This window comes from Oncorhynchus masou, chromosome 7, assembly GCF_036934945.1.
Source record: "Oncorhynchus masou masou isolate Uvic2021 chromosome 7, UVic_Omas_1.1, whole genome shotgun sequence".
Taxonomy (NCBI): Eukaryota; Metazoa; Chordata; class Actinopteri; order Salmoniformes; family Salmonidae; genus Oncorhynchus; species Oncorhynchus masou.
The window spans coordinates 25,354,904-25,371,833 of NC_088218.1; the positions used below are offsets into that span (position 1 = coordinate 25,354,904).

General features: G+C 40.3%; 1 pseudogene; it reads right to left on the reverse strand.

Moving 5' to 3' along the window:
* The window catches only part of LOC135543581 (low-density lipoprotein receptor-related protein 1B-like), a 212,328-nt pseudogene extending 196,870 nt beyond the window's left edge, over positions 1 to 15,458 (reverse strand).
* Positions 15,459 to 16,930: the final 1,472 nt, after the last annotated feature.

The window sequence follows — 16,930 nt, forward strand, 5'->3', positions numbered from 1 at the left end:
AATGTCAAGAACGTAAAGGGATCTATTACCAATAGTTTGCAGCCCATTGCGGCTCATTTAGCAGTTACACTTTGAGAGATCAATCTTCCCTTCCTGATGACACATTTGGCTAGTCACCGTGATCCTGTTCTGTTCAGCTAGCCCGCCCGGTGCCATTCAATTTCACATGCTGTCTCTATACCCCAGGCAGGCTGTCTTTCTCTCTGTCTGTCGTGCTCTGACTCCCTCTCTTTTTATCCTTCTCTCCCACCCTCTACCCCTCACTCCTCTCTCTCTTTACCTCCGCCCTCCACATTCCCCCCCCTACCTAATCTAGAGGCTAATTACCACCAGAGGTGATGGAGGGACGCAGGTTTAAATTACACTGCATTAATCAAACCGTCCTGAAACAACACATTATTTTAACATACTCATTAGATTGAATTAGATGAAATTATCGAACCTTCCCTCTCTGCAGACAGGTCAGTTGATCTATAGTCTATCTAGAAAACAGCCTGTCCATGAAATGTACAAATAGTGGATCCTAAAACATGTAACTAACTCTGTCTGACACTGCCATTAAGGGTAAATAAGAAGGCTAAATGATTATGCAGACTAAACAAAGTATGGTAAATAGTGTGTCAGAATGCAAACGCACTGAGTTGGCACTTGGCAGTCATGCCATGTATGCATGTATTGGTATTTAAGTTAATGACGTCAGAGGGGATATGCATAATATCCTATTGTGATGAGATAGGTTTGTCTGCCCTATTCACTGCCAGTTTTAATGCATCACAGCTTGACAATCCAGGAAATTAGACATTTGTTGCAACCGGGGTAAAGGCCCTTTAGGAACCATGCTTAGATATGCACCACTGCAGACATCTGTGTCACGAGGCCACCCCTATTGCTCCTGCCTTCATCTTCTCCTTACACCTCCTCCCTAAACCTCTTTTCATCAACAAAGGACGAAGCTTGCTGATCAGTGCTCACATTTCCCCTGACTAAACAATGCCAATTCCTTGTGGTGTGCCCAACATGTATTCTATTTAATATGTAAATACTGTACAAATTCACAGATCACTAACAGCCCTGTTCTGTTCTGACAGTTACATTTTGAGTTTAAGGCTAGCTGGGGTAAGTCAATAGTGAAATTAAATCAAAGGAAAGGTTTGTCTTATTTCTTTGAATAAAGTGTTGGCTGTCAGGTCTGCCAGACAAAATAGTTGTGATGTTTGATTAATAAACCAAATAGCTTTGTTACAAAAAACGTTCCCTCGTAAGAACGTGAACATTCGTGGTAGTCCTTACAACCAAAACACAATGTTTCATAACCAAACGGAAACCACTTAACTTCTCATTCAAAACTTCTCTATACATACAAGCTTTCTCTCTCGAAAAAAAAACTTCTGGACACTGAACAGCCAAACGTCAAACGTCATATGGTGATGCGGAGCGGAATTGAATGCTAAACAGAGCAACAATTTCTTTGTTTCACACTGAGTGATGATGTGATGTTTACTCTGAAGGCTTTCTGGGAGCAGATGGCGATACAATATGAGGACAGGGCCATTAGTGAATTCTTCAGTACTTTGGACACTTTGGAGCTGTCTGTTCAATGGGAGGATTGGGGACCACACGTACACACACACACACACACACACACACACACACACACACACACACACACACACACACACACACACACACACACACACACACACACACACACACACACACACACACACACACACACACACACACACACACACACACACACACACACACACACACACACACACACACACACACACACACACACTCTCACTGCCTGCAGGCATGAGCCAGCATAGTCAGATGGCTAATGACCAGCCTCAGTCTGTAAAATGACATGCCCACAAAGCTCACAGGTGGCTGAGATGAAGAGACAGACAACCATTCCAGCATATTGGCGCCACATCTTTCCGCTTGTTTGTTTGCCATTGGCGTTGTCTAACTGTCTATACGAGCCATGTGCTGCCATCACACACTACCTCACCACAAAATAGAACACATACAAACTGGAAAATGCAATGAAACCATATGGTCTCATTAGAATATGTGGAAATAGCAACATTTAATCACTGAAGTTAAGTGTCAACCAATCTGACATATTATGTCACTAGAGGTGACATTACGCAGCAAGGCGAAGATACAAATCTAATCTCTGCGGAGTATTGAGTTGTGAAATGAGATTGTAATACAGACAGTGCAAAATCTTCAAACTAAATCATTGACTTTTGTGACTGTCATGCTTCATGAGGCCTGTGTCTATTTGTCATGCAGCTCCCAACTGTGCACTAACTGTGTTTTAGTCACAAACAAACAGCCACACAGCTTCCATGCAGAAAATGTGGTTCTCCACTTAATAAAACACGCTGTTTGTTTTTGATAATATCAATTGGATGTATTGCTTGACCAGTTAACTGTGAAAGGTCAACTCAGTCATTTGAAAAACATGAAGAAATACCACTGTATCGAAGTACTAAATTATTGATATAAAACAGAGTAGATGCAGTAGATGGCTGGTACAGACAAAAGGAAATTGATGATGAGTTTATGTTTAAACAATCAAACAGATTAGCCACTCAACCATTTTGCCATTTTGTAGTGGAGTGTGTCGAGAGCTTGAAGTTCCTTAGTGTCCACATCACTAAGGACCTATCATGGTCCAAACACACCAACACTGTCGTGACGAGGGCATGACAATGCCTCTTCCCCCTCAGATGGCTGAAAATATTTGGCATGGGCCCTCAGATCCTCGAAAACGGTCTACAGCTGCACCATTGAGAGCATCTTGATTGGCTGCATCACCACTTGGTATGGCAGCTGCTCGGCAACCGAACACAAGGCGCTACAGAGGGTAGTGTGTATGGCCCAGTACATCACTGGGGCCGAACTCCCTGCCATCCAGGACCTCTATACCACACGCTTTCAGAGGAAGGCCCTAAAAAGACTCCAGTCATAGATTGTCTATCTGCTACCGCACGGTAAGCAGTACTGGAGTGCCAAGTCTGGGACCAAAAGGCACGGCATCTACCCCCAAGCCGTAAGACTGCTAAACAGTTCATCAAATGGCACCCCGACACAATTTATATGCATGGACACCCTTCATTATTTATTTATCTTAATTGTTTTGCACTGACTCCCTTGCACTGGCTTTATGCACACTCACTAGACTCTACCCATACATACTACACTGACACACACACACACAAACACACACACACACACACACACACACACACACACACACACACACACACACACACACACACACACACACACACTGTTTTATTATCTATCCTGATGGCCTAGTCACTTTTACAACTACCCACATGTGCATACTGTATTACCTCAACTTCCTCGTACCCCTGCACATTAACTCGGTACTGGTACTCCTTGTACGTATAGAGCCTTGTTATTGTTTTTGTTGTGTTACTCTTTCCTTTTTTATTTAGCAAATATTTGTCTTACTTTTTAACTCTGCATTGATGGGAATGGGCTGGTAAAGTAAGCATTTCACTGTAAAGTCTACACCTGTTGTATTTGGCGCATGCGACCAATAAAGTTTGATTTTAACTGACTTTACAGTAAAAATGTACCAATATACAGGACTGATCAAAGCAGATTACAGATTACAGACAAAAATAGCATCAATAGGACAAACATATGGTTTTCGATCAAATCGTGGATTAACAAACTTGGGAATAAGGCTGTAAATGTGAAGTGCTCTTTACTGTTAAGCAAAAAGGTGTCTATGAATATGTTCAAAACACATTTAAATGTCTCAATGAAACCTGAAATTGAACTAGAAATCTAGAAAATCACAAAGGCATTAAAGCGCAACCTTTCTCTTTGCTTTCGAACTGATCCATATTCAATTCCAGTTTCAATCATTTGACGTAATCTGCATGGACATCATTTGAGCAGTAAGTTCTCCCTGCTTATTTGGGTGGCGGTGCTCGGCACTCTGCACCTTGAAGCTGGTGTCATAAGGTCAAGTCGTGGAAAATGAATTGTATTTTATTAATGCAGCGAAGGAGAAACCGAGAGGCACTAATGATAAAGACCACTTAGCAGCAAATTAAGAAGAATCTTGGTGATTGATGACATTAATAGGAATACTGATCTGGGTGCTGTTGTGAATATCTAAGATTTCAGAGTCCATTATCTCATACACATTTAAGTAGGCTAATTACCATTGCAAGGACAAGGAGGATACAGGATCAACTTCTCCTAGTGAGATGGTTGCTATCCATTTTCAAACAAAGGACAAATGGAATATGCTCTATATCCCCTTTTCTAACTGTGGATTCAGGGATGGTGCATTGCAGAGCAAATGTGCATTATAGTGTTACAAAAGGCTAACAGCCTCTTTGAGACAGAAGTGGGCTTAATTCATTGCAACCTGATGCAACCCAAGCTTACTGCTCGCTCTCTCTCCCTCTCTCTCTCTCGCATTCTCTCTCTCTCTCTGTGTCTATATCCCTCTCTCTCACTCTCTTCTTTTTCCTTCTATTTCACCCCGGGCACTCAGGAGGATGTGTGCCCATGCAGAAGCAGAGTACAGACTTTTAAGGGGTCTGTCAGGAATGACTTTTCATATGAAGAGGTACGATTCTAAGGAATTATATGTTGTGTTTCTTCAGTGTAGATGGCCCACAAACATACATGAAATCCAGAACAACACACACCCACATGCACGCACACACACACACACACACACACACACACACACACACACACACACACACACACGCGCACACACACGCGCACACACACATACACACACGCACACGAACACGCACACGCAGACACACACACACACACACACACACACACACACACACACACACACACACACACACACACACACACACACACACACACACACACACACACACAGGATGTCGCTATTAAGCACGAGAATGTTATTGTGATGCAGTGATGATTTATTACAGTCTGACGGGGGAACAGAGCGACCCACTTGGAGAATAATTAGAAATGGGCTGAAACACGACATTACCCTCTTTTACCCTTCGATAACTGTGATTACTTTTTGAAAACATTTTTTTTTTTTGTGGTAAATATTAACCAAAGTCAGATCGACGACGACACCTGCTAGGGGAGTCTAGACAGTGTAAAGTCTGAAGTACTGTTTGAGAATAGGTCATCAGGTCATAAAGTCATAAAGTCATAAACATAGCACCATAAGGTCATAACACGATAAGGTTATCGCACCACAAGGTTATCGCACCACAAAGTCATAGCATCATAAGGTCACACAATAACAGTATTGTACTGTCCTACAATTGCATCAAACAAGTATTTAACCCTCAAGCTACCGTCTAAGATCTTTTTGACCCCAGAGGCATATTTGTGATCATAGCCCAAAGGTGGTTTATTCAATTGTTCCACATAATCGTGATTTGGTCAATCAACTTGTTCTAAAAAAATCTCAATCATTCCTTAGTGTTCCCGTATCATTTTTTTTTTATTCAAGTCCTTTAGGGTTATTTAGACCCCAGCCAAAAACACCCAATTCTGCCTATAGTAATTTTATAAGTAGAACCTTTATTTGAATGAGCCAATTGGAAGCAGGGGATGATTACTAGGTTTTCCATGATGGTGTGAGGGCCAGATTGGGAATTTAGCCAGGACACCGGGGTTTTTTATTTATTTATTTTTTTAATCTTTATTTAACTAGGCAGGTCAGTTAAGAACAAATTCTTATTTTCAATGACGGCCTAGTGGGTTAACTGACTTGTTCAGGGGCAGAACGTCAGATTTTTACCTTGTCAGCTCGGGATTTGATTTTGCAACCTTTTGGTTATTAGTCCAACACTCTAACCACTAGGCTACCTGCCGTTAACAAGCCTATTCTTTCCATGAGAGCCATGGAAAGAGTAACGTCATAACGTCCCATCCAAAAGACGGATTATGTCATCAGAGGATGGAGGGGGACCTGTATCAATGATTTTGACCAGATAAGACAGATCACCTTCAGAGATGGAGAACCTTAATGTACTCACCTATGAATATAACTGTATAACCAGATCTCCAGACTGAGTGAAGCATCTATGAACGTTGGAACATCTTGAAGAACAAGTACCATCCACCCGGCACAGCCAGAAGAGGACTGGCCACCCCTCAGAGTCTGGTTCCTCTCTAGGTTTCTTCCTAAGTTCCTGCCTTTCTAAGGAGTTTTTCCTAACCACCATGCTCCCTTCCACATGTGCATTGCTTGCTGTTTGGGGTTACAGGCTTGGTTTCTGTATAGCACTTTGTGACATCTGCTGATGTAAAAAGGGCTTCATAAATACATTTTATTTATTGATTGAATGACTGACCATGTGCAAAAATCTAAATGACCTTAGATATATGCTTAGTTGCAGTCAATGCAGCTCATAGAGCTATGCCAGTAGCATGCATACTTGGTAAAACTGTAATACAGAAACCAACTACCCATGAATATGCACATAGGGGGTGCATTTTCACACAGGTTTTACGCCAGTGTTTTACCCAAAAGGCAAAAAGGTTTCTGTTTCCATTCATGCTGGCCAGCACCCGTGTCTCACTGCACTCTTAAATAAATAATAAGAAAAGGGTTCTATTGCTTTCTTCATATATGTCACCCCTAACCTTTTTGTGTTTTTTTTTGATCAGAACTCCAGGGTTTCTTCTTCACTGAACCAAAACTGGTTCCATATAGAACCTTTGTGTTCCATATAGGGTTCTTTGTATAGGGTTCTATATGGAAACAATTTCTGTTTTATATAGAACGATAAGGGGTGCCATATATGAGGCAAACATAGAACCATTTTTGGTTCTATCCAGAACCTTTTTCTCTAGAAGTGTGGGCCATGGCTCCGGCAGTCCTGCTCTTACCTGGGACCAAAGCCAGGCCACTGGTACTTTTCAGCCTGCATTTACATAACAATGGCCAACTGTAACCTTTAACACTTTCTCACAAAGCAACTGTTTTGATTATGCAGAGGTTGTTGATTCTGCCCTTCACAAGTCCTTACTGTCAGCCCTAGCTATGGAAACAACAATTTACCTAGTTTAACATACTGGTGTATACACTAGTGTCACACTGGTGTTACAGTTGAAAAGCAGCATTAATGCTGTGTTGGTGTGTATTATCAGAAAACAAAAAGATTATACTGAAAACGTTCTATAAATACCAGAATTCCGGTAATATCCTCCAATATTCTATGTGTAACTTACTATGATATGATAAGCTATACCATTTGGTTTGAAGTGAATTTCAGGATTTGGGTATGCTTTTTGAAACACCCTGTCATAGGCTGTACCACCATTTCTTCAATAACAGCAATGCTAATGCTGACTGTGGGGTAAGTTAAACTTAAAAAACGAAGCCATATTTTTGGTCAATGTCTCCCAGGACCACTTTTTAACTAAATTGAATCACTTTTTGTCAGTAAAATTATGTTTATTTTAAATGTTGGTCAACTGCCACTTTAAATGGCAGTCGTTGATACCACATAAATACAACAAAATAAATATTTACTTCAAAATTCTGAAAACGAAATGATAATTTAATCAAATGATGGTAAACATGTTTTTTTTGTACTATTGTATATTCTACATTGGAAAACAGCTGCACATTTTCTAAAAAAAATGCTAATTAAATGTAATTTTGCTAAAATAACAGTATGTTTTGGTCATTTTTTATTTCAGATAACATTAATTACATGTGTAACGATGTTTTGATAAGAAATAAGTTGATACTTTGTGATGATTGTTGCTTTTTCCAAAAGTTTGTTATTGGGGTCAAAATGACTCCAGAGGGTTAAACGTGTAGCAGTAATGGTATAATATAAATAACTTGTTTTTTAGAAGTAAGAGAATATTACTAACATATTAATTAGTATACTAATATACTAATATATATTAATATACTAATATACTAATATATAATATACTATATGTAGTTATCTTGGTTACTTTACACACTTTGCCAAATGTTCAATTGTCCTATACCCCCTTACATTCAAATATTCAGGAACTGACCTCCAAGACAAACATTCATTCTGCAATTCATTTTAAAGTGTCACCTCTCAGCATATCAGAAAAATAATTGTAATTTAACCATTTAACCTTTGTAGAGGAGAGATCCTTGAATTCCTCCTAGTTTAGACACACACAGGCCTATAGCCAGGCTTTGCTTCGACCCTCATCGGGGAGAGAGGAGGTACGGTAATATTTAATAGGCTAGAGTCTCCAGTGCTATTTCTCTGGAGGATACGGTGCCTCAATTCATATCTGAGTCCTTGGAAGAAAAGTTATTGCTGTGCTTTTGTCCCAAATGTCACCCTATTCCATACATGGGCCCTGGTCAAAAGTAGTGCACTCATGTAGGGAATAGGGTGCTATTTGCAAGATTCTGAGCTGTGACATTCCATTGGTTCAGCTACATTGGATTGGGCCAACTAGTCTGTCGGGATGATAAGCACAAAAAGCTTCCTTCCACTTAACCATGAAGGAGATGCATAGATAGTGCTGCCAATGTGTGGCATGAGGTACTTGCTATTACACACTTGAAAATGTGGAGGCTCAAAATGCACCGTAACTGCTCAGTGAATTAGGTAATGTACCACAGCCACCAGGGCTGCCAGAAAACTTGTGACGAGACAGCATTTGCCCCAGTTCTTTTCAATCACCAAACACGTTTACCAGACATATTCATTAGTTTATGTCATGGGGGAAAAAATGCAATGGAAATGAAGGCAGGCGTTTCTTATTGGCCAAGTTGACATAGTACCTCCCCCAACTTTAGCCTGTTTGCCTCTGTTTTGTCTAGTGAATACAACCCTGTTACTGGGAATTCACACGGTAACCCCCACGCTCACTGCGACAGGTGGATTCACTTATCATTCACAGTGGTTTCCTAGCTACAGCCCACAGAGCCTTATCGACCACGCCTCTCAACGACTAGTTTGGTTCCACCAGCACCTCGTTGTTTGACTCGGCATTCGGTTAGTGCTATCCGGGTTCCTTGGGACATCTCTACTCTAAACCCGAACCCTAACCTTAACCCTTACCTTAACCATTTTAAATGTCAACTTCCATGGGGTAAAGTCAGTGTTGGGACATCCCAAGTATCCTGATAGCACTGACTCTCTGCACTCTGCACTGTTTTATTCATATCATATGTACAGTATATACTGTATTCTAGTCAATGCCATCTTATTCAACTATTGCTGTATATTTACATAATTCTATCCTGCGTATTCTATAGATATGCAAAATAATCTATCCACATACTGTCCATGATGTCTATATTGTCTGTACATCCCATCACATACAAAACCAGTAAAAAGTGTGAACACTCCTACTCATTCCGGGGTTTTTCTTTATTATTACTATTTTGTACATTGTAGAATAATAGTGACGACATCAGAACTATGAAATAACACATATGGCATCATGTAGGAACCACAAGAGTGTTAAACAAATCAAAATATATTTCATTTATTTTTGATTCTTCAAAGAGCCAACCGTTGCCTTGATGACAGCTTTGCACACTTTTGGCATTCTCTCAAGCAGCTTCATGAGGTTAGTCACCTGGAATGCATTTAAGTTAACAGGTGTGTCTTGTTAAAAGGTCATTTGTGGAATGTCTTTCCTTCTTAATGCGTTTGAGCGAATCGGTTGTGCTGTGACAAGGTAGGGGTGGTATACAGAAGATAGCCCTATTTGGTAAAAGACCTTATTATGGCAAGAACAGCTCAAATAAGCAAAGGGAAACGACAGTCCAGCATGACTTTAAGACATGAAGGTCAGTCAATATGGAAAATGTCAAGAACTTTTTAAGTTTCTTCAAATGCAACGGCAAAAACCATCAAGCACTATGATGAAACTGGCTCTCATGAGGACCGCCACAGGAAAGGAAGACCCAGAGTTACATCTGCTGCAGAAGATAAATTCATAAGTTAACTGCACATCAGATTGCAGCCCAAAGAAATGCTTCACAGAGTTCAAGTAACAGACACATGTCAACAACAACTGTTCAGAGGAGACTGTGGGAATCAGGCCTTAATGGGTTGAATTGCTGCTAAAGGACACCAATAATAAGAAGAGACTTGCTTGGGCCAAGAAACACGAGCAATGGACATTAGACTGGTGGAAATCTATTCTTTGGTCTGATGAATCCAAATTTGAGATTTTTGGTTCCAACCGCAGTGTCTTTGTAAGACACAGAGTAGGTGAACGGATGATCTCCGGAGGTATGATGGTGTGGGGGTGCTTTGCTGGTGACACTGTCAGTGATTTATTTAGAATTCAAGGCACACTTAACCAGCATGGCTACCACAGCATCATGCAGCAATACGCCATCCCATCTGGTTTGCGCTTAGTGTGACTATCATTTGTTTTTTAACAGGACAATGACCCAAAACACACCTCCAGGCTGTGTAAGGGCTATTTGACCAAGAAGGAGAGTGATGGAGTGCTGCATCAGATGACCTGGCCTCCACAATCAACCGACCTCAACCCAATTGAGATGGTTGAGGATGAGTTGGACCACAGAGTGAAGGAAAAGCAGCCAATAAGTGCTCAGCATATGTGGGAACTCATTCAAGACTGTTGGAAAAGCATTCCTCGTGAAGCTGGTTGAGAGAATGCCAAGAGTGTTTTAAAGCTGTCATCAAGGCAAGGGTGGCTACTTTGAAGAATCTAAAATCTAAAATATATTTTGATTTGTTGAACACTTTTTTTGGTTACTATATGATTCCATATGTGTTATTTCATAGTTTTGATGTCTTCACTATTATTCTACAATGTAAAAAATAAAGAAAGACCCTTGAATGAAGAAGGTGTGTCCAATCTTTTGACTGGTAGTGTATACGTATATATTTATACTCAGGACTCCGACATTGCTCATCCTATTATTTTTATATTTCTTAATTCCACTTTTAGATCTGTGTGTATTGTTGTGCATTATTAAATATTACTGCACTACTGGAGCTCGGAACACAAGTGTTTCTCTACACCTGCAATAACATCCGCTAAATATGTGGATGTGACCAATAAAATTTGATTTAATTTGACTTGGTTTCTTTCTTTGCTCACACTCCTCTCTGATTTGTGGAATCTGACTTTGTGAATGTGTTATCTAGTGGAAAATCTCCTCTCCTGTCTGCCTGGTTTCCTGCCGCATGATAGAGTGAACACACATTTTCATGAAAAACAAGGTATGTGTTAATAAAAGCAGTTTAAAAAAAGCAGTTGAGTTGTCCTCTAAAACGATCTAGAATGATCCAATCTATAGCTAGCTAACAAAACTACTAATGTTTTTAGAGTAGGCTAGCTAAATAGCTAGGTAGCTAACATTAGCTAGCTAGTTTTATGCAATCATGCAGCCAGCAGCTAACCAGTATTGTTCTTTGGCATATTATTTTATTTCCACTGCTGGTAAATACAAACAAATGTTTTTGTTCAAAGTACAAAACCTACAAATTCTGCCACAGAGCAGTCTACACAGACATTATGAACACATTTATCCAACCTTAACAGATGGATGGCAAATGCAGAAATATAGAATTGATGGTTTCAAACACCACCATAACATTCACAAATACAGAGACAAGCAGCCATCATGCCATCGGTCTTTTCAAATAGCTAGTGCATAGTGACACCTACTGTTATGAACTAGTAATGCAGGTTTGGTTAGAATAGAGTGCTATAGAAATGGCGGGTATTGTTTTCAATGAAAATGTTGAAAGTAGCTGATTCCCTTGTTCCTACAGTGAGCACCAGGGAACCAATCTCTGGTGGGCCAGATAGAGACCAAGGCAACAACACAAGCATATTTGTTTTATGACTTACACATAAAGAATTGTGTTCAATGTAACCCTCCCTGCCTTGTTAAAAAGTGTATAGTCGTGGCCAAAAGTTTTGAGAATGACACAAATATACATTTTCACAAAGTCTGCTGCATCAGTTTGTATGATAGCAATTTGCAAATACTCCAGAATGTTATGAAGAGTGATCAGATGAATTGCAAAGTCCATATTTGCCATGCAAATGAACTGAATCCCCCTAAAATATTTCCACTGCATTTCAGCCCTGCCACTAAAGGACCAGCTGACATTATGTCAGTGATTTTCTCGTTAACACAGGTGTGAGTGTTGATGAAGACAAGGCTGGAGATCACTCTGTCATGCTGATTGAGTCCGAATAACAGACTGGAAGCTTCAAAAGGAGGGTGGTATTTGGAATCATTGTTCTTCCTCTGTCAACCATGGTTACCTGCAAAGAAACACATGCCGTCATCATTGCTTTGCACAAAAAGGGCTTCACAGGCAAGGATATTGCTCCCAGTAAGATTGCAGTTAAATCAACCATTTATCAGATCATCAGGAATTTCAAGGAGAGCGGTTCAAATGTTGTGAAGAAGGCTTCAGGGCGCCCAAGAAAGTCCAGCAAGCGCCAGGACGGTCTCCTAAAGTTGCTTCAGCTGCGGGATCGGGGCACCACCAGTACAGAGCTTGCTCAGGAATGGCAGCAGGCAGGTGTGAGTGCATCTGCACGCACAGTGAGGCAAAGACTTTTGGAGGATGGCCTGGTGTCAAGAAGGGCAGCAAAGAAGCCACTTCTCTCCAGGAAAAAACATCATGGACAGACTGATATTCTGCAAAAGGTACAGGGATTGGACTGCTGAGGACTGGGGTAAAGTCATTTTCTCTGATTAATCCGCTTTCCGTTTTTTGGGGGAATCTGGAAAAAAAGCCTCTCCCCGGAGAAGACAAGGTGAGCGCTACCATCAGTCCTGTGTCATGCCAACAGTAAAGCATCCTGAGACCATTCATATGTGTGGTTGCTTCTCAGCCAAGGGAGTGTGCTCACTCACAATTTTGCCCAAGAACACAGCCATGAATAAAGAATGGTACCAACACATCCTCCAAGAGCAACTTCTCCCAACCATCCAGGAACCGTTTGGTGACGAACAATGCCTTTTCCAGCATGATGGAGCACCTTGCCATAAGGCAAAAGTGATAACTATGTGGCTCGGGGAACAAAACATCGATATTTTGGGTCCATGGCCAGGAAACTCCCCAGATTTAATCCCATTGAGAACTTGTGGTCAATCCTCAAGAGTCGGGTGGACAAACAAAAACCCACAAATTCTGACAAACTCCAAGCATTGATTATGCAAGAATGGGCTGCCATCAGTCAGGATGTGGCCCAGAAGTTAATTGACAGCATGCCAGGGCAGATTGCAGAGGTCTTGAAAAAGAAGGGTCAACACTGCAAATATTGACTATTTTGCATCAACTTCATGTAATTGTCAATAAAAGCCTTTGACACGTATGAAATGCTTGTAATTATACTTCATCATTACATAGTAACATCTGACAAAAATATCGAAAGACACTGAAGCAGCAAACTTTGTGGAAATGTGTCATTTTTGCGTCATTCTCAAACCTTTTGGCCACGACTGTGTAGTGTTACATGTAACCATGCCTTGTATAAAGCTTACATAATTAATAATTGTCGAAGAGCTTTGTAATCAGATGAACAAATAAAAGGTTTTATGACATAAAATGACAATATTTTTTATTTCAAATATTTATTTTTCAATGTCTACTGATTAACATTGTGTGTGTGTGTATAGAGTGAAATTAATATTTAAAGACATGTTTAGCATAACACAGCCCTGCTATAGTAAACTACAGAATGTAGTGCCTTCAGAAAGTATTCACACCCCTTGACTTTTTCCATATTTTGTTGTGAGATTTGTTGTCACTGGTGTTTGTTGTCCAATGCAATTGTTGTCTCTGGCTCTTTTGAAATCAGATCCGGAATGAAAAATAACAAGGCTTGTGGTCGTTATAACAAGGCTTGTGGTCGTTTGAAAGGGTTTGATCCACCTAGGGACAGGAGTGTTTCCAAATCACATGACCCGACAAGAAAAAACCCAACCCTGTAGTCATAGCACAGATGATAAGGGAAGCGATCTATGGCAATAACATTTTATCATAGCCTACGAATAGTACACAGAGTTTTACCTGACCAAGTCATGAGACCAGGAAAAACTCCATGCCCCAGAAAAAAAAAAATCATTTTGCCATACCATTTTCTTTAACTTGTGGTGTCACCTCTGCCAGCCACTGAAAACAGGTATGGAACGAACAGATCTATTTCTGTCTCAGTATAATTACTCCATATCTTATATCATTAAGACACAATTCATATTTGCTCAGGCAGCAATGGAGTTGTCAATATTGGATTACCTCTATAAAAAAAGTAGAATGTGGATAAACTGAAATGATATTGGTCATTTATGGTCGATCTAGTGTTGGGCGTAAGGTCTTCCTCTAGCAATAGCCTAGCACATATTTCAGAAGTTGATATTGGTCCGGCAGGCTAAACAGGTGAGCATGTAATGAACAAGCTGACCGGATGGGTTTCATTAACCAGCAGCCAGTATCTTAGTGGATATACTGATGTTGAGCAGGTATACAGCCTACTACTGTATTTGAGTATTTGGTACCATTGTATGGAGTTTCTTTGCGTGATTCTTTTTTTCATTGACACATTTTCAACTGCATATAGCCCTAAACATTAGCAATCAATGGTGAATCATCTGTTATAAATATATTTCAACACGCCCGTATTGTTAAGGCTTTGCAAAAAAATGGTTCATGTGGGTGGGTTATAAAGTTAAAACAACACATGGAAAGTGGTAGCCTACCTAATGCTCAGTTATACAATATAAAAGAATCATCTTATTTGGGTTAAATCACTGGATGAATAGAACAGACTTCCGTTCATCTCCTGCATCATGCATGTTCTCTATAATAATAGCATACAAAAACTTCCATCAGAATTCGCATTATTCGTGACAGTGGACATCACACACAGTAATTCCGAGATTTGTCATTCGGGGATTTGTTACAAGGCTGGATTTGTTACAAAGAACACAACACATAGGCCGAAATGACAAAAAGCCAAGGACAAGGTCATAAAATAATTTTGGAAATCTATGATTGTGAGGTGATGATGATGATGATGATGATGATGACGAAAATATACTAATAGATGGCGTTTCGACAGTAATAGCACAACATGAACTTGTTTTACCTTGATCTGCCCCCGCAGTTGTCAGCATTTTAGCAATTTGAAATAATCCCAATATGGTCAAAAAAGCTAAAATAAAGTCGGACATCGTTGCGGATCAAAACTGGCCGCAGCACTTCATTCACTCACGTTCTGGTCCGGTTGTAATGTTCAGAAATGTCAAATGAAGATAGCCACTTCGCTTGTCACGCAAACCTTTCCGTTTTACCTATACCCCTTCCCAGCTGTATGTGAGCGAGTGGAGGACACTGTGAAAGCATGCGAGAGATAGAAAAGGTAGGAGGGGAGGATTTCGGGAGGGAGGTAGGGTTACCGGCGCGGGGAGATAATGTTTCTATCACTTTTCAACACTGAGGGTCTATATTACATAGCCTGGCCTCTCATTTGAAAACGTGACGATGTTTCTCGTGTGTGTGTGTGTGTGTGTGTGTGTTTGTTCGTGAGAGAGAGAGAGAGAGAGAGAGAGAGAGAGAGAGTACATATATGTGTTTCTCTTCGCCTTCATCTACAGTAGTGTATTCTGAGAATTGTCAGTTATGTTGAGGTACACAAATCTCAGCACTTTTAAAGGGATAATGTTTTCCAGAAGTAGTATTGGATTACTTAGTCCAGGGTTTCCTAAACTAAGTGGTGTAAAATACTTAAGTAAAAGTAATTTCAAGTACTACTTAAGTAGTTTTTTGGGGTATCTGTACTTTACTTTACTATTTATATTTTCGACAGCTTTTACTTTTACTTCACTACATTCCTAAAGTAATGTACTTTTTACTCCATACATTTTCCCTGACACCCAAGAAGTACTTGTTACATTTTGACAGGAAAATTGTCCAAGTCACACACTTATCAAGAAAACATCCCTGGTCATCCCTACTGCCTCTGATCTGGCGGACTCACTAAACACATGCTTTGTTTGTAAATGAACGTCAGAGTGTTGTAGTGTACCCCTGGCTATACATAAATAAATAAAAACAAGAAAATTGTGATGTCTCGTTTGCGTAATATAAGGGATTTGAAATTACTAATACTTGATTTTAGATTCTTAAGTACATTTTAGCAATTCCATTTACTTTTGATATTTAAGTATATTTTAAACCAAATACTTTTAGACTTTTACTCAAGTAGTATTTTGCTGGGTGACTTTCACTTTTACTTTAGTCATTTTCTATTAAAGTATCTTTACTTTTACTCAAGTTTGACTTTTGAGTACTTTTCCCACCACTGCCCAAACTCGGCTTTGCCCCTCCCCCCAAAGAATGTGCACTGGGGACGATGGCGACGACCTAGGACCGAGTTTGGGAAATCCTGATTTAGTCCAGCAATCTGAGTAACTAAGGGCTTCTTCTCTGCAGGGCCCATTGTGTATATGAACCCCATTTTAGTCTGTTAAAATCATTAGTCTCCTCTCCTCTCCTCTCATTCAAGTCCCACCACTGAGCCTGCCAGATCTTAAACTGTAGTGATTCAGCCACTGTCTGATCTCTCTGGTTTGGTTTCCCCTGAGGTGATGCAGCAGGATGGTCCCTCCATTCTCTCTATTAGCCTGGGGCAGCCCCACTCCCCATGCCCTTTTTCAAATATGGAATATGCAGGCCAGGGGCAGCCTAACGACACAGATAAAATACCCCAACTGATGTGGATGTAATAATGTAGTGTAATTGCAAAACCATTCACTGTATGCCCATGCAGTGTGTGTGTGTGTGTGTGTGTGTGTGTGTGTGTGTGTGTGTGTGTGTGTGTGTGTGTGTGTGTGTGTGTGTGTGTGTGTGTGTGTGTGTGTGTGTGTGTGTGTCAAAGGTCAAGG